The following is a 25,375-nucleotide window of genomic DNA, read 5'->3' as shown; positions in this document are numbered from 1 at the left end:
AGTCACTCAGTTGTGCCTAACTCTTTGTGACCCCATGGACTGTAGCCCACCAGGCTTTTCTGTCCATGGAATTCTCCAGGCAAGAATATTGGAGTAGATTGCCATTCCTTTCTCCAGGGGGTCTTTCTGACCCAGGGATCGAACTCGGGTCTCCTACTTTACAGGCAGATTCTTTACCATCTGAGCCACCAAGGAAGGTGAGAAGTTTCGTTTAGCTTTTCAACATCTTCTGAGGGGGAAGCTAGAGAAAAAGGGAATCAAGAGTGTCAGTGGGTTAGCTAGCCAACAATGTCTGGCTCCACAGGGGAAGAAAAACAATAATAACACGCATTAATGGGTGCTGACTCGTTGCCAAGCCCTGCTGTAAGCACTTTACACGCATGATCTCATTCACTCCTTCCACCCACCCTGTGATGTCTCTGCTGTGATCTCCCCACTGTAATGACTTAGAAACTGAGGTGCCGAGAGGTGAAGCCCTTTGCCAGGCAGAGAGCTGGAGTGGGAGCCTTTATTTATTTATTATTTTTATTTTAAAAAGTGATTTTATTTTGGCTCTGCTGGGTCTTCACTGCTGCAGGCAGGCTTCCTCTAGTTGTGGTGAGGAAGGGGGCTACTCTCTAGTTGTGGTGCATGAGCTTCTCATTGGGATGATGTCTCTTGTTGCAGAGCATGCGCTCTGAGGCACACAGGTTTCAATAGCTGCAGCACGTGGGCGCAGTGGTTGCAGCTCCCAGGCTCTGGAGCGCAGGCTCAGTTGCTGTGGCGCATCGGCTTCGTTGCTCTGAGGCACGTGGGGTCTTCCCAGATCAGGGATCAAACTCACGTCTCCTGCATTGGCAGGTGGATTCTTTACCACTGAGCCACTGCGGAAGCCCCAGAGTGGGAATCTTTACAGTGTCTCCAGAGTGCTCACTCTTGGCCACTGCATTTGGCCAAGGCTGCTAGCTATCTGACCTCAGCTTAAATTCTTCTCGGAAGGCAGGAATTGGGCAGCATAATTGCTTTGGGGAGGTTTTGATCATTAAAAATCTTCCTTGTGAATCACATCCGCTCTGTGTTCACATCTCAGTGGTTCTGGTCCCATCCTGGTGAGGGGCTCTGGTCACACACCTTCCTCCTGGGGGCTGTTTGTGGCTTGCAGATGGCAGACTTGTCTCCTGAATTCCATTTCCAAGCAAGCTATGTCTGTGCTTTCAACCCTTCTTCCCAGAATGATGCTTCCAGCCTTCCTTCCTTTCTTGGGGTTCTGCTGGTGGATTCAACACATATTTAACATGTGCCTCCTCGGTGCCCATCCCTGTAGTGTAGTGGTGTGGGCGAGACGGCCCCATGGCTGAGTGGACCATGACCTCAGGGGGTTCCTCATGTAGTGAGGGAGGCAGACAGTCACAGCCCAGGCTGTATGGGGCAAACCCAGGAGGTGAGGGTGGCCAGAGGAGGTGCCCAGACAAACATGGGGAGGTCAAGGAGGTCTCCTGGAAGCAGCTAGGGCCCTTGCAGGAGGAATGGCAATCATCAAAGAGCAATTTCTCTCTCTCCTCTACCTCCCCTGTCTTCAGGGAAACTCTTGAGCACTGCAGCTCTCATTGCTCTGTCTCCACTGCCTTCCTGTAGGATGAAGGGTTTGGACTTGGGTTTCCATCCGTCCATCCAGCGAACAGATCCCATCTGGGCACTGGGCTCCCAGGCCTGCCCTCTTGGATAGAGAGTATTTGGGGAAAGCTTTGTAGGTGCACAAGCCAGAGCGATGAGAGTGCTGAGAGGAGAGGCCACAGGCCCTGGGAACTCTGAGGAGAGACACCTGACATTGGCTTGGGGCTTCAGGGCCAGCTTCTTGAAGGAGGTGAAATCCATCGGAGCAGGCTGACACAGTGGCCGAGAGCACAGGCTCAGAGTCCAGCCCACCTGGGGTCTAGTCTTAGCTTGATCACTGATGAGCCCCAAGTAGGGAGCCTAACTCTGGGAGCTTCTGTTTTCTCCTAAGATTGCCTTGGGAATTACAACATGACTATGAATGTTGGGGGCTTCCTTGGTGGCGCTGATGGTAAAGAACCTGCCTGTCAGTGCAGGAGACAGAAGAGATGCAGTTTCGATCCCTGGATCGGGAAGATCCCCTGGAGGGGGAAATGGCAACCCACTCCAGTATTCTTGCTTGAAAAATCCCACGAACAGAGGAGCCTGGCAGCCTGTAGTCCATGGTGTCACAAAGAGTAGGACGCAACTGAACAGCAACAGCACAATGAATCTCAAATACTTAATGCCTGGCTGAAGTCGTCACATAGTAGATGAGATGGCCATGGTGGTGGTGGTGATGGTGGCCACTTTCATTCATTAGCCTTGACTGCATGTCAGAAATTAGGCATCCTTTAGTGGCCAACCTATAAGATAATGATAAACACTCACTGCTGCTGTTAGGCTTGTTTATTCCTCAGATACGAAGTGTTTACCTTGCGCCCAGCTGCAAGCTAGCAGGGTGCCTGGACTGTGCTCTGGAAACAGCTGAGACCTGAGCCAGAAATTTTATGGGAGAAGAGAGGAGTTTGTTCAATGTGTGTGGGAAGCCGACAGCTTTCAGTCTCCCCGTCCCCTTTCCATCTAGTCCCTGGGCCTTTCAGCGAGTGCTAGCCTCCAACGCATGGGCTGCCCTTGACCTCTGTGGCCAGAACGCATGGATGCTCTCTCTGCTCAGCCCATCAGCCAAGTCCCAAATTAGACCTGACAGTGTGATTTATTCTCTGGGATGGAGCCGGGAGGGCAGAGCCCCAGTGGGTGATTCCGAGGGAAGGTTGTCAGCCCGAATTAGCCCAGGCCCTTCATGCAGCCTTGCTGTTTCAGCTTCCACTAGTTAATGGGGTTTTCCAGGGTGTTGCTGGCTCCGGAGCGGCCCCCTCCCCATTCCCCGCGGCCAAGCCTTGGCTCTGATCCCTAAGGGGCTGCGTTTGATGAGGGCCCCGAGGCGGGCTCTGTCTGAAGGGAGTGGGGGCTCTGGGTCCTTTCATCTGCTGCAGCAGGCACTGAAAGTGGTGATGCCCCAGGGAGCAGTTATTCAATCTCCCCCTCTCATCCTTTCAGTGAGTTCAGTACTGGCAGCTGAAGCCACCTCCCTGCTCCTCACCTCCCAGTCTGTAATCACAGTTGTCTCTGCCTTCATTCATCCACGGAGAATGCCAGTGAGAGACAAGATTCTGCTGCAGGAGCAAATTAACCCTGAGATCCTAGAGGTTGCATGCAGCAAATGTTGACTTCTTACTCATGACCCAAGATTGGTGGGGGTTGCGGGGGAGGCTCCCCTGTCTTGAACAGCGGGAACATGCAGACTCCAAGGTCACCACTGCAGGGCACTGGAACTAGAGGGTCACACAGCAGAGCTTAGATGCCAAGGTGTGCACAGTCCACCTCTGCACACCTGGAACTAGCTGCATGGCCTTGCCTAACTGCAAGGGGCCAGGATGTGGGTGCTCATGAGTATTCAGTGAGCAGTAAATATCCGCCTCTGTAGGCAGGTGTGGTATTTATTAAGCACTTACTGTGTGCCAGCTCTCCTCCGGGGGCTCTGAAGATACAGAGGGGCCCTTGCCTTCTTGGGGCCCGTGATTCCGTGGAGGAAACACAACCTTAGTAAGTAATCACTGAATGAGCCGAGTCGTTACCTCTGCACTTCGTGCCCCAATGGGGGAACCAGGAGAGCCTATCCAGGGGGGATCGGTCCCATTCAGAGAGGTCAGAGGACGTCTATCATACAGACTGCCATTTGAGGGGAGGCCTGAGGACATGTGGCTCCCCAAATGGCTCAGTGTAAAGAAGCCGCCTGTTAATGCAGGACACATGGGTTCAATCTCCAGGTCAGGAAGATCCCCCTGGAGGAAGAAATGGCAAGCTGCTGCAGTGTTCTTGCCTGGCGAAACCCATGGACATAGGAGCCTGGCGGGATACAGTCCACAGGGTCACGCAGAGTCGGACACAACTGAGCATGCACACACATGTACTGAAGGCTGTGTAGACCTTCATGGATCAGGGCACATGCCCAGTAAAGGAAACAGCATCAGCGAGTTCTGGACGTGGGAAGGAGCTTGACTTGGAAGGAACTGGAAAGCGGCCAGCCTAACGGCAGGATCCTGAGTTGGGGAGAGGAAGGTGGAGGCAGACCGTGCAGGGGCTGCGTGGTTGTGGGGAGGAGTTCGGTATTTGTTAACACCTACCTTTTGGAGCTGTTGGAAAAATTACATGAGCTCAATCATTCTTTCAGCAAAGGCTTGTTTCAGCTCTTTGGCAGGCAGCGTTTCAGGGCCACGGGACATAGTGAGAACAGGATGGACACGTGTTCCTGTCTCATGTAGCTGGCATTCTGGAAAGTCGGGGGAGACAGATAAGCAAGAAAGCCAAGTAGTATCATTTTACCTGGTGCAAAAACTTCTGACCAGTGAAACAGGGTAATTTAACAGAGAGCATTTAGTTCAGATGCTTTTGGCCACGAGTAACAGAAAACCTGATTTGTGCCAACTTAAACTGTCAGGAAATGTGTGGGCTTCCCAAGTCTCGGCGTTCTCAGGGCTGAGGACTTGGCTGCTCAACGTGCTGTGGAGAACCCAGGTTCACCCTGCGGCAGCTGGGCTGTCCATGATGCACCTCCCTGCACCTTAAGACAGGTCCCTGCCATGATCACTGGGTGGCAGTTGGGACATCGCAGGCAGTCTCAGGGGTGGAAGCAGAAGCTTTTCCAAACTCTGTGTGTCCCCACCAGGGATCTCCTTTAGCCCACGTTTGTGGGCTGTGAATTGTAGGGCCTGTGGGAGAGCAGGAAGGTGGCTTCTTTCAAAGTCCAGATGGCAGAGGATGGAGGACAGAACCAGAGTTGGGGGAGTGGAGGGTGAGGAGGGGGCAGGTTAGCAGGTAGAATGGCTGGGGCTTGCTAACAGCATGGCTGCTGGAAAGAAGAGATGCTGAGCATACACACTCGCAGGCAAGCACACACACACACATGGATGGCCGCCTCGTACTGTGTCCTTTTCTTGCAAAAATAATGGTGCATATTTGCATATTGCAGGCTCTGAGAAATCTTGCAGGAAAGAAACCTGCTTCTTTGACGTTGGAACCTTTTGCTTTTCTAAAAGGCACTTAATAACCTGTTCTGCAGAAAAATTTGAAAATTTTTGCTTTAATGGTGTCTCATCTTTGTGGCACCTTAGAGTCACATGGGGAGCTATAAGAAACCCCAAGGCCTGGGCCCCACCCTAGAGCATTCACTAGAGTCACCAAGGGTAGGACCAGGTGTGGGATGGGTTTTTTTTTTTTTTAAGCTTCCCAGATGTTTCCGGGGTGCGGCTGAGGGTGGGAACTATTGTTTTATTGTGTCCTTTGGTGAGCCTCACATTATAAAACTGTATTGTTTTTCTGTGTGTCTGATTATCAAAGTAATAACTTGCTTGTTGTTTAAAAAAAAAAGATCAAAGGACCTAGACTCTGCCAAGATAATCATTTTTTCAAGCCTGATGTGTTCCTTCCAGATTAAAAAAAAAATCCTTGTACCTAAAAATATGTATATGTTTTGTATAAAATATTATATATGAAGTGTGTGAAGTGTGAAAGTTGCTCAGTCATGTCCGACTCTAGGCCAGAATACTGGAGTGGGTAGCCGTTCCCTTCTCCAGGAGATCTTCCCAACCCAGGGATTGAACCCAGGTCTCCCTCATTGCAAGCGGATGCTTTATCACCGGAGCCACCAGGGAAGCCCAAGAATACTGGAGTGGGTAACCTATCCCTTCTCCAGCGGATCTTCCCGACCCAGGAACCAAATTGGGATCTCTTGCGTTACCGACTGAGCTACCTGCTGAGCTACCAGGGAAGCCCCCAATATTTTATTTATGTATATATATATACACACACACATACATACACAAAAGCCCCTAATATTCTGTATATACATATGTGTGTATATATATCCCAAAGCAGAGTGAGCGACTGAACTAAATGCAAAGTGATTCCCCATCTTTCCAGAGAAAAGATTTTTTTGAAGTTTCGGGCTCTATTTGAAATATTTAGGGATATTAATGACATAATCAGCAGGCTATCTATATTTTTAACTTATTAATTTTGTGACACATTTAGAATCATGATATTAAAAATGTGGCTTAGATCCTCTCACTTCGTAAAATGTCACTCATACTATTCACAGACCTCCTTCTCATCATTGGATCCCCTTTTCAGTCATCGATGCACATTTCCAGAATACACTGTTTCCACCTACCTCTAAAGTGCTTGTGATGTGGCACTTCTTGAATCTGTGTATTAAGTCATTTCTGGAAACTGTATCCCAAATAGTCTCATATCATTAGACAGTTTTTTTCAAATTTCCCTTTTAGTTGTGTATTGGTGATCTCTAATGTGTAGCCAATAACTTTTACTATGTTACATTAAGAAAGAAAAAAAAAACAGATTTTTTAAAAAAGGCAATTACAGAAAATTAATAAATGAAAAAATATGAACATATAAAAGTGGTTACATAAGCATTCATTTTTTTGAGTCAATCAGACTAATGACTCCAATATGAATAATAAATGACAGTTTAGGAAAATGCAGTTTCATCCCACACAGCAGCAATTTGCCTCGAGATGGTTTTCAGTCTTACTTTACACAGCCTTTTTTTCAGTTTTCAAAATTCTAGTTTAAATGCCCCTTCCAAAAGTCCACAGTAAGAATTTTTTACATTGAGTATTTTGTTTAAATGATTTCTAAAACAAAACAAACAAAAAAATAAATAAATAAAATAAAATAAAATAAATAATTTCTTTGTCCCTACCTTGCTTTCTGTCTTTAAAGGGCCTCTTTAAGTGACTTGTAACACTTGGAATTGTGAAGTCAAGCCCCCCAGAACAGTTCCTGAGTCTGTTATACTATATCCCTCCTTTTTTATTGTTGCCAAAGCAGGCATCACTGAAATCTTTAGATGCCACTGTGGCTTTTTCCCAGATGGTACTTTGTTCAAAAGAAAATTAGGTGAAAACTCTTATTTCTGAAGATCATATTTGAGGGGGGAAATCTTACTTTATATTTGGGTAGATCTTATATTCAGACTAAATTAATTAGGTTAAACACAGAGTTCACTCAGTGGTATTTGTATTTGATCTTCCTGCCATGAGCAATAACTCCTTGGAAAGCCGGAGTTTTCTCTTTCGCAACTTAATCTCACTCGTCCATTCAATACTGATTAATCTCCTATTAGCTACTCTAAGAACCAGGCTTCCCAGGTGGCTCAGGGGTAAAGCCACCTGCCAGTGCAGAAGAGGCAAGAGACAGGTCAGGAAGATTCCCCTGGAAGGGGAAATGGCAGCCCACTCCAGTATTCTTGCCTGGGAAATCCCACAGAGATGCCTAGAGAGCTACAAGCCATGGGGACCCAAAGAGTGGACCATGACTGGGCAACTGAGCATGCGCAAACCCACGCACCCTAAGAACCAGTGAAGAGTCGTGGGACAAAAGGCCTGTGTTGGAATCCTAGCCTCCCACCATGTGAGTGTGGCCACGGCACTTAACCTCCCTGTGCCTCAGTGTTCCCATCTGTAAACTGGAGATGATATCACTAACTCCCTTGTAAAGTGGTTGTAGGGATTCAGGGGTTTAATACAGATCCACAGTCCCAGGTGGAATGTTTTCCAAACAGACAGATTATCATCACTGCAAGAATAGCAATGTGACGGATGCTTCTCGAGACCCTGCTGGGTATAAGTTCTCCATCGCTTTTCTAAAACCCAAATCATCCAGGATCCCAGTATTCATTTGGTCTAAAAGGTTTGGAAAGGCAGCTGTATCCATAAAACACTTATGAGTGCCTGGCACATAATAAGTTCTATGTAAATAGTAACCCTTTGTTGTGTGTGAGTGTTCAGTCGCAAAGTCCAGTCCGTCTCTTTCTGATCTGATGGACTGCTGCACGCTGGGCTTCACTGTCCTTTGCTGTCTCCCGGAGTTTGCTCGGATTCCTGTCTGTTGAGTCAGTGGTGCTATCTAACCCTTTGTTATTATTATTGTTTAAATAATATTTTAAAAAATAACCCTTTGTATCATATTATATTAAATAATATTATGATTTAAATAACCTTTTATTATTATTATTATTTGAAGCACATACCTCACTATCCTTAATCATCATGTGGAAATGCACATGATAACCACGAGATGCCATCACACACCCACCTCAGTAGCTGAAATCAAAAGACAACTCGGGAGGAGATGAGGTCAGAGTTACATGTGAGGCCTTATAGGGACCGAGGCTTTTTCCTGAATGTGTTGTAGGAGGGCTCCCAGCAGAGGAGGGCGACAGTCTGACTCAAGTTAGCAGACTCCCTCTGGCTGTGTGTGGGAGTGGGGCTGGGAGCTCCTGCTTCGGTTCACGGCCCAGGCTGGCGGGGAGCGGGGGGAGGACCAGGGAAGTGGGCAGAGCCTCACCATAATTTGAGGGTGGGGCCAACACTAACTTTGAATGGACTGGATGTGGGGGTGAGAGAAGAGGGTGGAAGGTGGCACCAGGTGAAGAGTGAAGGCGTTGAGTTGAGAACCAGCCGAGTGGAGATGTGCAAGGAGCAAGTGAAGGTGGGAAAACCAAAGATAGAGCTGATGGGAATGGATTCAAGAGAAAGAAGAGTTTTAAAAGTATACAGAAAAACAATCGTAAAGTACAGAGAGTTCTCACAAACTCCATCTCTCCCCACTGCACAGTTTCCCCTTTTATTTACATTCCTATTAGCGTGGTATGTCTTTGTAAATTGATGAACCAGCACTGATATGACATTATTAACTGGCATCTGTAGTTTACAGTTAGGGCTCATGCCTCATGTTCTACCTGCTGTGGGTTGTAACGCACAAGGGGTGTATCCACCATCACACGTCATGCAGGGTCGCCGCAGAGCCCTGTGCTCCACCTGTCTGGTCCCACCCTCCACCAACCATCACCCCCCTCAGCCACGATTGCTCTCTCCTGAAGAAGAACAGGGCTTTGTATCCGTCCCCCCAGCAGACGTGAGCCTGTGAAAATGCGGCTCCGTGTGTTTTGTTTGTTGCTGTGCCTCTCGTGCTTTGGCCATGCCTGACACACAGTAGCTTCCCAAGAAGACTTACCTGGCGGTCCAGCGGTTAACACTCTGCGCTGGGGACGCGGGTTCAATCTCTGGTTGGGGAACTTGCTGTGCTGCACGGCCAAGAGATGAGAATAAAAAATAATATGCTCAGTTAGTGTCTTCTTGGATTGGACAGGCATTAGAACCTGAAAGGGCTTCCCTGGTGGCTTAGATGGTAAAGAATCTGCCTGCAATACAGGCGACTCAGGTTTAATCCCTGGGTTGGGAAGATCCCCCGGAGAAGGGAATGGCAACCTACTCCAGTATTCTTGCCTGGAGAATTCCATGGACAAAGGAGCCTGGCAGGCTACAGTCCATGGGTTCGTAAAGAGTCAGACATGACTGAGTGACTAACACTTGTAGAAGCAGAAGGAGCCCGTGGAATCAGAGGCTATACATAACCAGCGTGTGACACAAATGTGCTCCGTGGACCTGGGCTTCTGTTCCCCCATGGACTCCACCCCTCTCTACCTTGGACATTATGGGGCAAGAATAATCAGAATGTACCCTCAACATCTGTGTCCCCCCTCACCCCCAAACTAACCATTTACAGAGTGCCTGGTCTCAGGACTGACGTGACTTCCCCATCTGTAAATTAGGGTAGTAATAGTATTGACCTCACAGGGATTTGGTGGGGGGTCACTGAGATAATGCTGTAAAAACATCGTAGGTGTTTAATAAACATGATGAGCTGTTGTTAAAAGTAATAATGTCACTGCCATTATTCTGACTTCATGGCACTCCCCATGTGCTGAGGGAAGAAGATACATGTCAGATAATCACTCAGATAACAACATAATTTAAACTGGTAGTTAAACTCTAAAGGAAAAGTTCAGAATGCCTGGAGAGAGAGTTAACACGTGGGCCCTTACTGGAGTGGGGTTGGGAGAGTCTGAGAAGCCTTTTCTGGAGAAATGACCCCTAAACCTAAACTTGAAGGATAAGTAGGAGCTCACCCAAGGGCAAGCTGGAGGCCAGGTGTTTTGGGGGCAGGAAGATGAGCCTGTTCAGAGGCCCCGTGTTGTGGTGGAGGGGAACAGAGGCCCATATGCCCTGAGCAGAAAGATGGGGGGAAGTGTCATTCCGGACCTGGTGAACCATCCATCACGATTGGTCTTCTTCTGGGGGCCCCTGAGATCGAGGAAGGGTTTTAAGGAGAGAAGTGATGCCGACTGGCTTGGTTCTTTAACTCCCGTGTGCAGCGCCCTTTCGCGGCCTAGCCTCCCGGCTGCCTTCCTCCCCAGGGACGGTTTATACCAGAGAGTAAGCCAAGGTCAAGGTCAGAGACTGCAGCCCTCCCTTGTGGTGCTTTTTGTGGCCCTCTGGCTGTCCGTCTGCAGGGCTGGAAGGAGCTTTGCATAAGAAGGTGCCCCGGTTCCAGACTCACCAGCCTGGAGGAAAGAAGCAGCTTGCGGATCCATCCCAGGCCACAGGGAGGCCCACGAAACAGGTCACCGCAGCAGGGCCTCTTCCTCAGAAAGGCTTGGGGCCTCGCTGACTCACCATCCCCTCCTCTCAGAGGAGGGACCCAGCCGCACCCGTTTCCCTGTTTCTTTTGCAAGATGCCCACCAGTATGCTTCTCTCAGTTCTCCCTTGTGGGCCAGGCCCTGGAGAGACCAGGGACAGCAGTGGGGAGGAGAGATTCCTGATGACCTTGGTCTCCTCAGCCCGGCACAGGAAACAGCTATTTTGTGGCCCAAGAGTTTGGGGAGGCCCCGGTGCCCGGCCCCTCCGCGAGGGCTCAGGTGATTTCTCCAGCCTGGGGAATGGTGTCAGATTTCCGGGGTGCGGAGGGGCCCAGGTACCCTGAGCAACCCCTCTGATCCTGCCCTGGAGTCTCCTCTGCTGGTTTCTGGGTAAGTGGAGGCCTTGCTGTCCCCTCTTCCACTGTGTCCCTGTCTGGCCATTCCCAGAGCTCCGAGAGGGGAACTCTGACCCATGGAGGGGGTGGGGGTCTCTCTTCTGAGCACTTGGGGGCACTCTGTCTCAGGAAGCCCACAAAACTTTGAGCTGTGGCTTCTCATCATTGCTGCCTGGGGTGTTGAGAGGCTTAGAGAGTCTTTTAAACTGATGGATTCCACACCCAGGGTCTGTGCTGCTATTATCTTGCTCAGTCCTCCCAGCAGCTCTGGGAGATGGGTTCTCTTAGGAAACCGATGAGGAAACCTGGGCACAGGTCTGTGAGGGCGCTTGCCTCAGCCCTGCAGCTGGGAAGTGGTGGATTTGAACCTGGGCTGTTTGGTTTCCTAATCACTGGCCGTGCCTCTGGCCTGCCTGCCCTTATCACAGCACTCTGTTTATTTTCTTCTTAGCACCTACTCAGTTTGTTGACTTGTGTATTGCCTATCTACACACCCTTTAGGATGTAAGCTCCTGTTTGATAATACAAATTACACTTCTTGTTTGCTGCTTAATAAACATCTGTTGAATGAATGATGACAAGGATGTGGAGGAACTGGATCACTCCCACTTGCTGGTGGGAATGTCATATGGTACAGGCACTCTGGAAAATAGATTGGTAAATTCTTAAAAACTAAGTGGGCAGCTCTCATATGACCCGGCCGTCTGACTCTTGGGCGGAGAAGTAAGACTTGGGCTCACACAAAAGCCTCTATACACAGTTGTTCACAGAAGCTTCTTCATAATAGCCACACACTGGAAACAGCCTGGCTGTCCCTCAGCAGGTGAATGGTTAAACTGTGCTACATCCATACAATGAAATACTATCAGCAGTAAAAGGGAACAAACTACTGATACACTTGCCAATTTGGATGAACCTAAGGAAGTTGTGCTGAGTGAAAAAAGCCAATCCCACATGGTTGCAAACAGTATGCTTCCATTTACATAACTTTTTTTTTTTTACTATATATGCTATAATTTTATTTTTTCCACTCATCATTGATAGTTATCTTTGTTTTTTATATATATAGTTTTTAAAAGTTACACTCCATTTACAATTACTACAAAATATTGGGTATATTCCCCACATTGTACAATACATCCTTTTAGCCTGTCTTACACCCAGTAGTTTGCACGTCCTACTCCCTCATTCCTGTATTGCCCCCCCATCACCACTTATTTGTTCCCTGTATCAGTGAGTCTGCTGCTTCTTTGTTACATTCACTAGCTTGTTGTATTATTTATGTATTTACTTTTGGCTGCTCTGGGTCTGTGTTGCCGTGCCTGGGGTTTCTCTAGTTGCGTTGAGAGGGGGCTCCTCTCTAGCTGTAGTGCACTGGCTCAGTAGTTGTGGCGCAAGGGCTTGGTTGCTCCGTGGCTTGTGAAATCTTCCCCAACTAGGGACTGAACCCCGTTCCCCGTGCCTTGGAGGGAGGGTTCTTTACCACTGGACCACCAGGGAAGTCTGTTGTATTTTTCAGATCCCATTCCTAAGTGAGATCCTACAGTATTTGTCTTTGACTTATTTCACATTGTCCTCCAAGTCTATGCATGTTGTTGCAATATGTAACATTTTAAAATGCCAAAATCATACAGATGGAGACCATGTTGGTGGTTGTCAGGGGTGAGGGACGTGGTTATGGAGGAGTGGATGTGGTTACACAAGATAACACACGGGATCTTTGTGACCATGGAACTGTTCATATCTTGGTTGTATTGGTGGATACACGGGCACACACATGTGATGAGTGGGTGCAGAACAGGATTACACACACAAATGAATACAGAAAATTGAAATAGTCAGTAGATTGTTTCAGTGTCCATATCCTGGTTATGATACTGTGTTTCATTTTTGTAAAATGTTACCTTGTGCCAAATTGGGTAAAGGGTATGTAGTATCTCTCTGTGGAGGTGGTTTAGTTGCTAAGTTGTGTCCAGTTCTTGCAACCCCCCGCCAGGCTCCTCTGTCCTTGGGGTTCTCCAGGTTGTATCATGTTTTACAAATGTAGGCGAGTCTGCAATGATCTCAATAAAAAATGACTATTTTTAAAAGTCACCAGAGAGACAGGAAGTGGAGGGTGGACCTCTCTGCAGAGACCAGGGAGAGCACAGGGCCTGGAGGCTGGGGGAGGGGCTTAGAGTTTACCCTGAGGTCAGCCCCTGAAGGGCCAGTTCACTGATGACATCACACTTAGAGATTGCAGTCGAGCAACTGGAGGACAGAGCCATGGCAAGGAGACCAGAATGCGGAGGAAAGGGAGCTGGCTGGGGAGCCTGTTAGGGCCACAGCTGACCAGCCTCTATAGGAGAGTGTCAGTGATGACTCCTGGAACAAGGCACTCAGTTAGTATATTTGGTCAGCTAGCCTCCGTGTCTTGTTCAGAGTGTGTGTTACACGTGTAGACATGGTCAAAATTATATATATAAAACACACACACACTCACACATATGTGGTGGTGTTCAGTCGCTCAGTCGTGTCCGACTCTTTGCAACCCCATGGACTGCAGCACGCCAGGCTTCCCTGTCCTTCACCATCTCCCGGAGTCTGCTCAAACTCATGTCCACTGAGTCGGTGATGCCAACCAACCATCTCATCCTCTGTCCTCCCCTTCTCCTCCTGCCTTCAATCTTTCCCTGCATCAGGGTCTTTTCTAATGAGTCAGCTCTTTGAATCAGCTGGTCAAAGTATTGAAGCTTCAGCATCAATCCTTCTAATGCATATTGAGGATTGATTTTCTTTAGAAATGACTGGTTGGATCTCCTTGCAGTCCAAGGGACTCTCAAGAGTCTTCAATACCACAGCTCAAAAGCATCAATTCTTTGATGTTCAGCTTTCTTTATGGTCCAACTCTCATATCCATACATGACTACTGGGAAAAACGTGTTATTTATTTATTTGGCTGCTCTGGATCTTAATTGCAGCATGTGGGAACTTTGGTTATGTCATGTGAACTCTTACTTGTGATATGTGGGATCTAGTTTCCTGACTAGGGATCAAACCTGGGCCCCCTGCATCATCAGGAGCATGGAGTCTTAGCCACTGGACCACCAGGGAAGTCCCCAAACTGTATACTTAAAACTGATATGTGTTGCTATCTGTAATTATACTTCAATAATTGATGCATACATGCCATCAAATCTTAACGATTAAAAAATGATAGCTCACATTTCTTAAGCCTTTACTCTGTGCCAGACTCCATGCTAAGCCCTTCATACATATTCATTCATTTTATCCACACAACAATCCTGTGCAGTGGGTACTTCTGTCCTTATTTTATAGAGGAGGCAGCTCAAGTGAAATCGCTGGTCCAGGGTCACGAGGCAGCCTCACGACTGGGCGGCCATTGGCACCAGGGCAGGCCGGCTGCAGAGGGCAGGTCTCTCTGAGCCCCTTTCATCTCATTCAGGCCTTTCCCTTGATCCTCATGGAGTGGTGGTACGCCGCAGCCAGTGGGGTGTCCTTGCCGAGGTCCTCAGGCCGTGAGCCATTTCAGAGAGCCTAGCTGTAGTCATATCTCAGGGTTCTCAGATCCAGAAGTCCAGCCTTTGATTCAGGAACAGAGTCTCTGCAGGAGAGCCAGGCTGGGCTTTCTTGTCCTGTCTCTCATCCTCAGCTGAGTCAGCTGGGGATTAACCCCCTGCTGAGTTCAGGACAAATAGAACAGAGAAAACTGGCTGCAGCTTGGCTCTTATGAAGAATGAAGGAAAGGAGTAACCCACCGCATAACGTTTCCTGAGCTCTCGGGCACCAGGGACAACCCGACAGCCTGTTTCTGCAGCATCCCGTGTGTCGTGCTGTCCCACCAGGCAGGGGACGCACAGCTTGAGACTTGTAAACCTTCTCGATGCTGCATTCCTTCCTGTCGATGTTGCAGATGCCCCATTTCCCTCTAGCAGGATTTTCCTTTGTGAACAGTCGAAAAACAGCTGCCTACTTTGTGGTTTTAAGGATACTTTCAGTTGCAAGTAACAAAAAACTTGGTATCATCTGGCCAAATGGTAAAGACATTTAATCCGTCTTAGAAGTCTAGAAGTAAGTGGGTATCAGGCCAGGTAGGGTCAGCAGCTCAAATGTCTGCCATCTAGGTTCTCAGCATTAGCTTCATCCTAGAGTCTCTCTCTCTCTCTCTCTCTCTCTCTATCTATCTATCTATATATATATATGACCCATGTGCCTCTTGGTCCCAGGATGGCTGCCAGTGACAGTCAGGGCCACCTGCTTTCCTGTTTCCAGATATCAGGAAAGAGAGAGAAGAAAAAGAGAGCCCAGTCCCTCATGGGTTATAAATACTTCCCTTTAGTCTAGGATTGGTCCAGCTGAGGTCACGTGCTCTCCTCACCTGGCCAGTCAGATCACCAGAGGAATGCCATGCCCTGATTGCCTTTGACCAGTTAGGGTGCATCTTCCAGGGGAAGAGGGGAGTGAGTATTGAGTAGACAACCAAACACCGGCCACAGCTGGTCAAGGCCTCCAGACTCAGTGACCGAGGCTAAGTTAACAAGTTGTCCGGCCCAACAGGTCATGCCATTGGAGAACAAAGATTTTCTTTTGAAGAAGTGTAGTGATTCATATCCAGTTTCTGCCTTCTGCCTCCTTTTCCACCCTCAACATGTGTACCGTGTACTCACTCCTTCAGTCGTGTCTGACTCTTTGTGACCCATGGACTGTAGCCCACCAGGCTCTTCTGTCCCTGGGATTTCCCAGGAAAGAATACTGGAGTGGGTTGCCATTTCCTCCTCCAGGGGATCTTCCCGACCCAGGGGTTGAACCCACATTTCTTGTGTCTCCTGCATTGGCAGGTGGATTCCTTATGTCAGATCGGAAGCCCCCAGAGAAAGGCAGAGGGTTAGGTAACGCCCACGGTCACACACCTAGGGAGCAGTGTACCAGGAATCCACATACAAATAGTGGTAATAGCAGCTAACGCCTCCTGGTGGTTACCTGTGCCAGGCGCTGCCCTCGGAGCTTTACATATGAACCCACTTACTCTTCACGTCAACCCTGTGAGGGGAGGTACTTCAGTTATTTCCATCTTACAAGGAGGTGACAAGTCAAAGACAAGAATTAACATTTGCTTGCGAGGATGCCTTGCACCGGACTGTTTCAGATTTCTAGCTCATTAAAGCTGAGACAGATCATGGTGGCCACTTGACAGGCAAGAATACTGAGGAGGAAAAGAGGTTGAGAGTGATAGCAGCTACCACCCATCCCTGGCATCAGGTCCTGTGCTAAGTGCTGCAGACGTATAGATATTGATGCTTCCTCTGGAATCCTGTGAGGTAAGCCCTCACAGATGAGGAGACATAAGCTCAGAGAGCTGAGGTGCCCTGTTTGGAGCTGGAAGGTACTGTAGTTGGCACTCAGACTGTAGCACCTGTGCTCCCAGCAGTTGGCCACAGTCACCAAGGACATCAGTGAGGATCAGTCACCAGATGTCACCTGTGTGCCCGCTGTGCCAGTCACTAAGCTGGTGCTGAGACACAGCCATGCACAGAACTGGCGTTGACCCCCTCAAGGAGCTCACCTTTAAGTAATTGGACACAAACAAGATTGATGTTCACCGTCCATTCTGGTTGCCTGCTACCATGTTGTTGTTTTATGTCTCAACCTGGTATATAAGTAATGCAGAGTCAACTCACAGTGGCTTATTGATCAAGAAGTCCAGAGAAAAGGTAGTTCTGAGATTGGTTCCACAGCTCCACATGTCAGGGCCCCAAGAATGCACTCCTGAAATCATCTTGACCTTTCCTCATGGTTGCAAAATGGTTGCTGTGGCTCCAGGTAACATGTCCTCTCAGCCACAAGGCAGAAAGCAGAAAGCCAGCTAGGACTGCCATACTGCTCTTTTATGAGTAAGCGTTCCTATCTTCTAGCAGCCTTCTCAGTTGGAAAAGTGAATATCTAGCTTTTTCAGCCTCAATATTGGCAGGTTAACAAATGAAAGGGGGTTTAAAATGTGGGGAGGCCAGTTGAGAGTGTTTGCTGTGGCTTAGGGAGAAAAAAGTGAACTTTATTGCTGCTCAAGCCTGGCCCCAGGTGACTGTCTTCATGCCGTGGACATTTGCACATTTATTCTTGCAATGGAGGAAGAGCTCCTAGAGGTTAAAAACAGGGACTGTATAGAGTCAGTCTGCAGGATTTGAAACCAGCTTTGCCATTAACCAGCTGTGTGACCTTGGGCAAGTTCCTTCATTCTATGCCTCAATTTCCTCCTATGTAAAGTGGGGTTAATAAAAGTACCATTCTCAAAGGGAATGGAAACCCACTCCAATATTCTTCCCTGGAGAATTCCATGGACAGAGGAGTCAAGCGGGCTACAGCCCATGGGGTCACAAAGAGTCAGACACGACTGAGCGACTAACACATACTGACATTTCTCAAAGGATTGTTGTGCTGATCAAATGAGCTAATATGCATAAAGTGCTTAGAACAGTGCCAGGCACATAGTAGGCCCCATATGAACGTTGGGCAGTGTGATTATTCTTTGTCCCATTCATCAGATGGACTTGAACTTGTCCTGGAGGTGCCAGCACTCCTGGGAAAGAGTCGGTACAGACCATAAGACCACAGGAGCTGGTCTTGTGAAGGCTAACACAGTACCCGATAGAAGCGCCAGGTAGCCGGCCTTTCCAGACAGCACATCAGGCAGCCAATGGGCCAGACAGGGGGGCCCTGTAGCTTTCCTGAGGGGCAGTGCCACGTGGGTTGGGGAAATCAGGGAAGGCTTCACCCAGGAGGTGGCTTGGGAACTGGATTCCCAAAGACTGGCATACATGGCAGCCACTGTAAGCAGAAAACAAGACCAATGCAAGGCAGGGCAGTGAGGAAGCTGCTGGTAGAGTAGTTGGGAATTTGCTGGGAATCCTGGGGGTATTTGGCCTGTGAGAAATCATCTCAGTTAGGGTTAGGGGTTGTGTCGAGAAATCATCTTTGCATCCAAGAATCCCCTAGAGATGGTGAACGCTTTTGGTCACAAGAAGAGGTCTTTGGAGGAGGAGATCCACACTGTACCTGTGTGATAGTAATCATGGAACCAGTTATTGGGCACTAGCTGGACACTGTGCTTTCCATTCATTCCTCATTGAACCCTCACAGCTTCCTGTAAAGCCAGTGATGGGGCCCCCATTTTTCAGAAGAGTCCCTCCACCTTCCATAACTTACTTGTAGCAGAGTACAGTCTTGACTGATAATAGGACATTGGTCATTGCTCCTTTGGGAGCACCACCACCAGCCCAGTTCAGAGCAAAGGAAGCTTGTGCTAGTGAGGAGAGTAGACAAGCAGACTACTGAATGGAGAAGTAAATTGAAGCCAGGTTTTCTGCAAAGCCAGTATTCTTCACTAAGATTCAAGGAGCTGTTGATACTATGAAGTGGTTAGAGTACAGGCTCACATTCCAGCCTTATCTCTTCCTGGCTGTATGTGACCTTGGGCTAGTGACCCTTACTCCAAGAGCTTCCATTTCCTTATCTGTAAAATGAGGATCTGGTTAGGACCTCATATCTCAACATAGTTTCTCTTGCACACATGGGAAGGAAAGGAGTGTGGGTGGACTGGCACAGGGCCACTGGCTAGGAGAGAGGGCTCCTGAATCCTTGTATGTGGCTTTCAGCCTCACAGTCACAGTATGGCTGCCACACCTCCAGCTATGGCATCCACATTCCAGGAAGGAGAAGGATGCAGAGGAAGTGTTCCTTTTTATTGGAAAGCAATAACTTTACCAGAAGACCTCTTCCCCCACGCCCAGTAGACTTCCACTTAACCTCTTGTTGACCAGAATGAGACACCTATTAGTGATAACTACAAGGGAACCTGAGAAGGCAGTCTTTTTGGATGTACATCCTGCTGCTCAAAACGAATTCAGGAAGAAGATGAATTTGGATTTGACAGCCAGCAGTGAAGTCCATGGGCTTCCCTGGTACCTCAGTTGGTAAAGAATCTGCCTGCAATGTGGGAGACCCAGATTTGATTCCTGGGTTGGGAAGATCCCCTGGAGAAGGAAATGGCAACCCACTCTAGTATTCTTGTGTGGAGAATCCCATGGACAGAGGAGCCTGGCAGGCTACTGTCCATGGAATCGCAAGAGTCAGACCCTACCTAGCGACTTAACCACCAACCACCACCACCAGTGAAGTCTATGCAGACACAAGTATGAACTATTCAGCATGGGATGGTTAGCATGGGTGCTTAGCGCGGGAGCAGGCCTGGATGGAGAGTCACAGCATTCTCACAACCGAGGGCCCGAATTCTTACTCTTGTTATCAAAAAACACCATGATTTGCGCCCGATTTCCTTATCTACCCATTGGGGATGCTCCTTGCCTTAAGGTCTCCCGAGCAGCACTTATAAAAGCCTGCCCAGGAAGGATTTTGAAATACTGCACATCCTACCCCATCAGAGGGTAGGGACTGACTTTTCTTTGGAAACCTGTCACATTTCTCACGGCTGAACGCAGCCCTACGAGGTGACTGTCAGCCCAAACACATTGCCCGGTGATGGCTTGTTTGCTCACCTCTGCCCCTCTGTAGTCTGAACAGCGTGGGGCTGAGGGCAGAAGTGATGGCCTGCATCTTGGTGACCTGGTCTAGCCTCTTCCCATCTAGTACTAGGACTGAGTGCCCTGGAGTTCCTCCTGTGTGAGGAGGCAGCCAGACGCTCTCCGGTCCACACCCTTCCCCTTCTCTACATCAGCACCACCCCCGTTCTGGGCAAGGCCACTCCTGCCCTCTTCGAGGATGGCTACCCCAGCTCCCAGGGGGACTGACTCTGCCACTTACCAAGTTCATCATCTACATGGCAGCCAAGTTGGGTCACTGCCTTCTAAACCTGCCATGAAGGACAACTCTAGAGGCCTCAACACTCCAGGGTCTTTCCACTTGCCCTTTATCTCTACTCCTCACTTACCACCCTCCCTTCTCTGGTCAACTTCACATCCTTCAGGGCTTAAATACCACCACTTCCGAGAAGGCTTCTTGATCACCCACACTACAGCACCCTGTTCTTGTCCTCCATCAGCTCATTCTCTCTTCACATCACTTATTCTAATATGCATGTTTGATAAGGGCACTCAATTCATATATATCTCCCCCTCCAGCCATGGGGCAGAGGGGGTCTAGTTCAATCACTGCTTTATTACAGAAACTTCAGGAAACATTCCTCTAGTGAAAGGAAATCAATTAAATGAATGAAAACTTACTGCTTTGTTCCCCTGATTTTGAAAACATTTATTAAAGGTAATTGGGAAAATATAGGAATGTTTAGGTATAAAGAACACGTTTTCAAAAATAACTGGGTGACTTCCCTGGTGGTCCAGTGGTTAAGACTCTGAGCTCCCAATGCAGGGGGCCTGGATGTGATCCCTGGTTAGGAACTAGATCCCATATGGTACAACTAAGACCCAGCGGAGCCAAATAAATAAATTTTTTAAAAAAATCACTGGTAGTACCAACTCCAAAACCTAATCCTGATGAACATTTTGCAGTTTATTTCCAATCTTTTCTCTGTGACTGCATCTGCATTTATAATAATAATAATGTGTAATGTCATAAGGATATGTGGTAATATATTTAACCATTCTCCTGTTAGACACTGAGGTTGGTTCTTTTTTCTTCCCCCTTTATAACCAATGCCATGAATTTTTTTCTTCATTTCTGTTTCTTTGGGATCAGTTTCCAGAAGTAGCTCTGCTGGAAGGTAAGAACCTTTTTAAAAGTGTTGCCAGGTTCCCTCTTAACAGTTCCACCAACTGTGACCATTAAAAAAAATGTTTGTCCTGCAAGTGAGTGGCTGGTTTCCTGGTGTCCTGGGCTTCCTTTGAGCTCTCAGAGAGCCCCTGCCCTTGCCTGCTCACGGCCAGTGCCCCTTCCAGCCTGTCTTCCTCTGCCTGGGCCTTATCCTGAGTACCTATCCTGCGTGCAGTCCTGGGAAAGGATGTTTGATTATGGTGGTGTTCAAACAGAGCTGCAGTCCCCGCCAGCTGTCAGCGGGTATGTGGGCCCTAGAGGAGGCTGCGCACCCAGTCTCGGGTCAGCAGCCCTTCAGAGCTCACCGGTGCGGTGAGGGGCGGGACCCCACCCAGCCCTGTGCCCCGGAGCCCTCCTGCATTTCTCAGGTGGCTGTCCGTCCCCCACACTCTGTCCCCAGCTGTCACTTGACGACTTGTCCTGAAGCTGATACTGTGAGACACCCCTCCTCTCCCTACACCCGCCTCCCCGCCCAGGGCTAGGAGGAAGCACACCTTCCCTCAGCCTGCCCAGGGTGTTTGTGTGCACACGGGCCAAGTGGCCCTGCAGGTTCTGGGAAGTGGAATCCTTTCACAGAGGAGAGTGAGAGCAACAGGGGTGTGTGTGTGTGTGTATGTGTGCGCGCGCACGCATGCGTGCCAGGAAAGTGAGAGCAACTGTGTGTGTGTGTGTGTGTGTGTGGCAGGATAGTTAAAAGAGAGTGAGAGCACCTGGCGGGGTGTGTATGTGTGTGTGCACGCACACGAGCAACTGCGGTGTGTGTGTGAGACTGAGAGCAACTGGGGTGTGTGGCGGTGTGTGTGTGTACGCACCACCCACAAAGGCATAAAACTGACCTTCAGGTATTTCAGAGTGGGTCTGCAGAGATCAAACAGCTGAGATTTTCACATATATTTACCTGCTTTTTAAGATTACATAATATGAGTACAATAGTATATAATACTCATATTATGTAATAGGAGCATGATCTCATTTTTAAAAAGAATTCGTACAATGCAAAAGACTTTTTAAAAACTTTGTTACTGGGGAACGTAACATAGGCACAGAGAAGCACCTAAGACGTAAATATACAGTTTGGAGAACAGTTATGAGGTAAGCAGTCCTGTAGCCCCCGGATCAAGGAGAGAACCTTGCTGGCACCCCCAGAAACCTCTCCTCCCCCAGAAGCCACCACTGTCAGGACTTCCCTGCTCACCGTGTCTTGCTTTTGAAGTTTGGTCACTTGTGTAAACAGCTCTGCAGACCATGGCTCCATTTTGCCTGTTTTTGAACTTTACCATCATGGAATCATAACCCATATTACGTCGTTCTCCATCTGGCTTTTTTTTTAAACCGCCCCTCAGGATCATGTCTGGGAGCTGCATCCTGGTTTTGATGTCAGTGCGTTTCTGGTATGAAAGCTCGTTCACACTGATGTACAGACAAGTCTTACAAAGGCTCGCATTTGTGCACTTTGTTTGATGAGTATTAGAAGAAAAAATAGTAACTTCAACACTGTTATTATTAAGGCTTTAGTGAGTGAGTTGGTTGAAAGGACCATCTTAAGTAAATAATAGCACAGGTGGTCTGTCGAGTACATAAGCCCAGGTGGTCTGTTTGGTGTCAGTGAATGTGTGTGACTTCGGGAAGTTTAGAGCTTTAGGGTCCAGGACAGGATGATCGCTTGCATGCACACCACCGCTCCCCTCCCTGGGGTAACTGCCGGCAGCTGAAGCACAGCCTTCCAGGTTTCAGCCCTGTGTTGACCCAGGTAGCTATATAGACATAAAATAGGTAGCTGGGGATTTTCTTTTTAATACTAATTTTTTTTTTTTTTTTTGGTAAGAGTGTGGGCCATGCTTCTAAATTACTTCTTGAAGTTTCTGAGTTTGTTTTCCAATTAAAATAGCCCATTTCCTTTTAAGATTGCCCTTCGGGGTGGAGATGAGACTGGATATATATACATATATGTATGTATGTATGGTCTCAAGCTGCAGATGTTGGGAACTTGGAATCTGGAAGGAACTTAACAGAGGGATCAGGCAGAGACTGCCGGCCTGGGACACATCCCCCATAGTGAATTAGCACGGGATTGTGACTCAGGGATCCGACATGTGCAGGGCCATGATGTGGCCATCTGTGCGTGCACATGTGTGAGAGAGAGACACAGAACAAGGACAGGGACGTGGAGAGAGGGGAACAGGGACACAGAGAGGTGGAGCAGAGACAGAAACGTGGGACAGAGACGCAGACAGACAGGGGTCGAGGGCGCAAACTGAGACCAGTTCGATGGCTAACTTGCCAGGTGGCTGGTTGGCTAGTTGGTTATCTGACTAAGTGACTGATTGGTTGCCCTGGTAGTTTTGGCTTGGGGTTTTTTAAATGGACTCAGGAAATCCAGGACTCCCTGGATTATGGAGGACTCACCCCAATCTTGGAGCTGCTGTGGACCTGGGGACAGAGCGGTTGACAGTGGCTGCAGAACATCTGGGTGTCTGACCCTCCCCACCCCCATGAAGGTACTTTGAATGCAGCTGCTTTGTCTTCATTTTGTGTGTGTGTGTGTGTGTGTGTGTTAATCCTGGATGAGGATGTATGAGTGCTTTTTAAGCACCATTACTGTGGGGAGTGGGGCCTTAGGTCATCTCGGGCTCCTCCAGCAGTCAGAAAAGGCGACACTGTTAATCCTCTCTGGTCTGTGTTGGGGCCAGTATTTGATCCCAGGAGATCTGACTCCAGAGCAGGAGCCTAATTTCTGCCATGAATTTACCCAGGAACAGAGGCCAGGCATTTACTGAAGACTCGCCATATTCACGGCTTCATGCCTGCTTTTTAGAAATGACAGTAGTTACAATGGCCATAGAGTCACTCACCTGGGTTCAAGCCCCATCTTTGCCTTTTTCCTCACTGGGTGATCTCAGACAGGTAACTTGCCACTCTGAGCCTCAGTGTTCTTTTCTGTAAAGTGGAGAGAACAGTAAGGCCCTCCCCTAGGAGGCGGTGTGGATTGAGAAGGGCCAGGCGTGAGGCCAGTGCTTCTTAGCGGGGCCACCATTATTACATGCAGCTTAGGGGAATGGACCTTAGGAGCAGGCCTCCAGCCTGGGCTCCTGGCTCCATAAGAGCCAGATTTGGCTCCTTCTTTTGACAGCTTGTACTCATGTGCAGGGATCCCCCGAGTGATCTTGCAGCAGACTCTGGAGTAGTGAGCCAGACGGAGGTTCAGACCCCCGCTCCTCTGACAGTGGGCACGTAATGTCCCCTCTCAGAACCTTGCCTTCCCCATTTTGAAGTGGAGGTGCTGAGAACACTGCCTTCGAGGGTCGTTAGGAAACCTAAGTTCAGTTTTGTGGCAGGTGCCCTGCAGGGAGCCTGCACTCTGGATGGGGGAGGCGTAGTTACTGTTGGCAGCTGGGCGCCACCCAGGAAATCAGGGCCCGGCTCTCTGTGTCCCCCTCACCCCCTCCCCGCCCCCTCACCATGGGGAGGCTTCTTAGTGTTCCTGGGGGGGGTCCACTGCCCACCACCCCCACCACAGAGCCATCCTCAGGTGAGGACAAGCGGAGCCTGGCCCCCCAGGAGCAGGCTGGAAAGAACAGGGCTTTAACAGATGTTCCTTGACGAGGATTTCCTGGCTCTGTTTAATCAAGATTGTCAAATATTGATTTAATCTCCAGGCCTAGCAGATGTGATCTTAGCAGTGGCAATTAGCTAGGATTAGTTAGCAAGTCAGGCTCCACACTGACAAGACATCATCTTCCAAAGGCAGCCTGACCTGGCCACAGGAGTGAGCCCTGGGAGAGGGGGACGGACTGATATTTAACCACCAGCCCGACCAGCAGCGGCCATGAGAGCAGAGTCAGAAGCAGGGTCCTGAAAGCCCCTGTGAGCCCAGCGTTGTCTGAAACAGTGATCGCGGGAACACTTGGGGTTCAAGGCAGCAGCCGTTGACTGAAAAGCTTCAATATCAAAATAAGCGGCACACGGACTTCGCTGGTGGTCCAGTGGCTACGACTCCACACTCCCAATGCAGGGGGGCCCAGGTTCAATCCTTGGTCAGGGAACTAGATCCCACATGCCGCAGCTAAGTCCCAGCACAGCCAACCAAATAAGTAAATGGGCTTGTGGTGTGACACTGGGTGTATAAGTGGGGCGATCCCTTGAGGGGTGTCTGACTCCTGGAGAGGGGCTTGTGCTCCCGATTAAGTCTCCCCAGAAGGATCTCTCCTTGACCACGGAGGCCCCCAGCCCGGCTCTATCACTGTCCCCCACTCCTCAAGCCACGCCGCAGCTCCTGGGTGGGCCTGGCACGTGTGCCCGGACTCCAGGAAGCATCCTTTTTTAATTGTGCATTTCAAAGCCTCATTTGAAGTGAGCAGGACTGCACCCAGAATTGGAACAAGATGCTCAATCCACATGTGCTTCAGGGAGGTAGTGACACCCTCACCCTACCCACCAGGGACTCGGCAGCGGGTGCCCTCCTGGCTCTGGGACCACCAGGAAGGAGGGGCTTGTCCAAGGTTGGCTGGCTTCTGAGCCCAGAGGAACCAGAGTTCATTCCAAGGCCACGTTTGGTCCTATTTGTTTGCTTGAGATATTATTATTACATAAATGAAAATGGTAAATTTCGTTGTTGTTTAGTCG

At 48.9% G+C, this 25,375-nt stretch overlaps 1 protein-coding gene across 7 annotated transcripts in view; it reads left to right on the top strand.

Moving 5' to 3' along the window:
• The window catches only part of SIPA1L3 (signal induced proliferation associated 1 like 3), a 257,180-nt gene that overhangs the window by 112,073 nt on the left and 119,732 nt on the right, over nt 1–25,375 (top strand). Inside the window, exon 1 of one of the 7 annotated variants that reach the window (XM_070450962.1) lies at nt 10,657–10,967. The exons of the other annotated variants lie outside the window; for them this stretch is intronic. The gene's annotated coding sequence lies outside the window, so the exon portion shown is untranslated. Of the gene's footprint in view, nt 1–10,656; nt 10,968–25,375 lie in introns of those variants that run through there. 7 annotated transcript variants of the gene reach the window in all.

This window comes from Odocoileus virginianus, chromosome 20 (genome assembly GCF_023699985.2).
Source record: "Odocoileus virginianus isolate 20LAN1187 ecotype Illinois chromosome 20, Ovbor_1.2, whole genome shotgun sequence".
Lineage (NCBI taxonomy): Eukaryota > Metazoa > Chordata > Mammalia > Artiodactyla > Cervidae > Odocoileus > Odocoileus virginianus.
The sequence above is the reverse complement of the archived record's forward strand: the minus strand, read 5'-3'. Positions and strand labels throughout refer to the sequence as shown.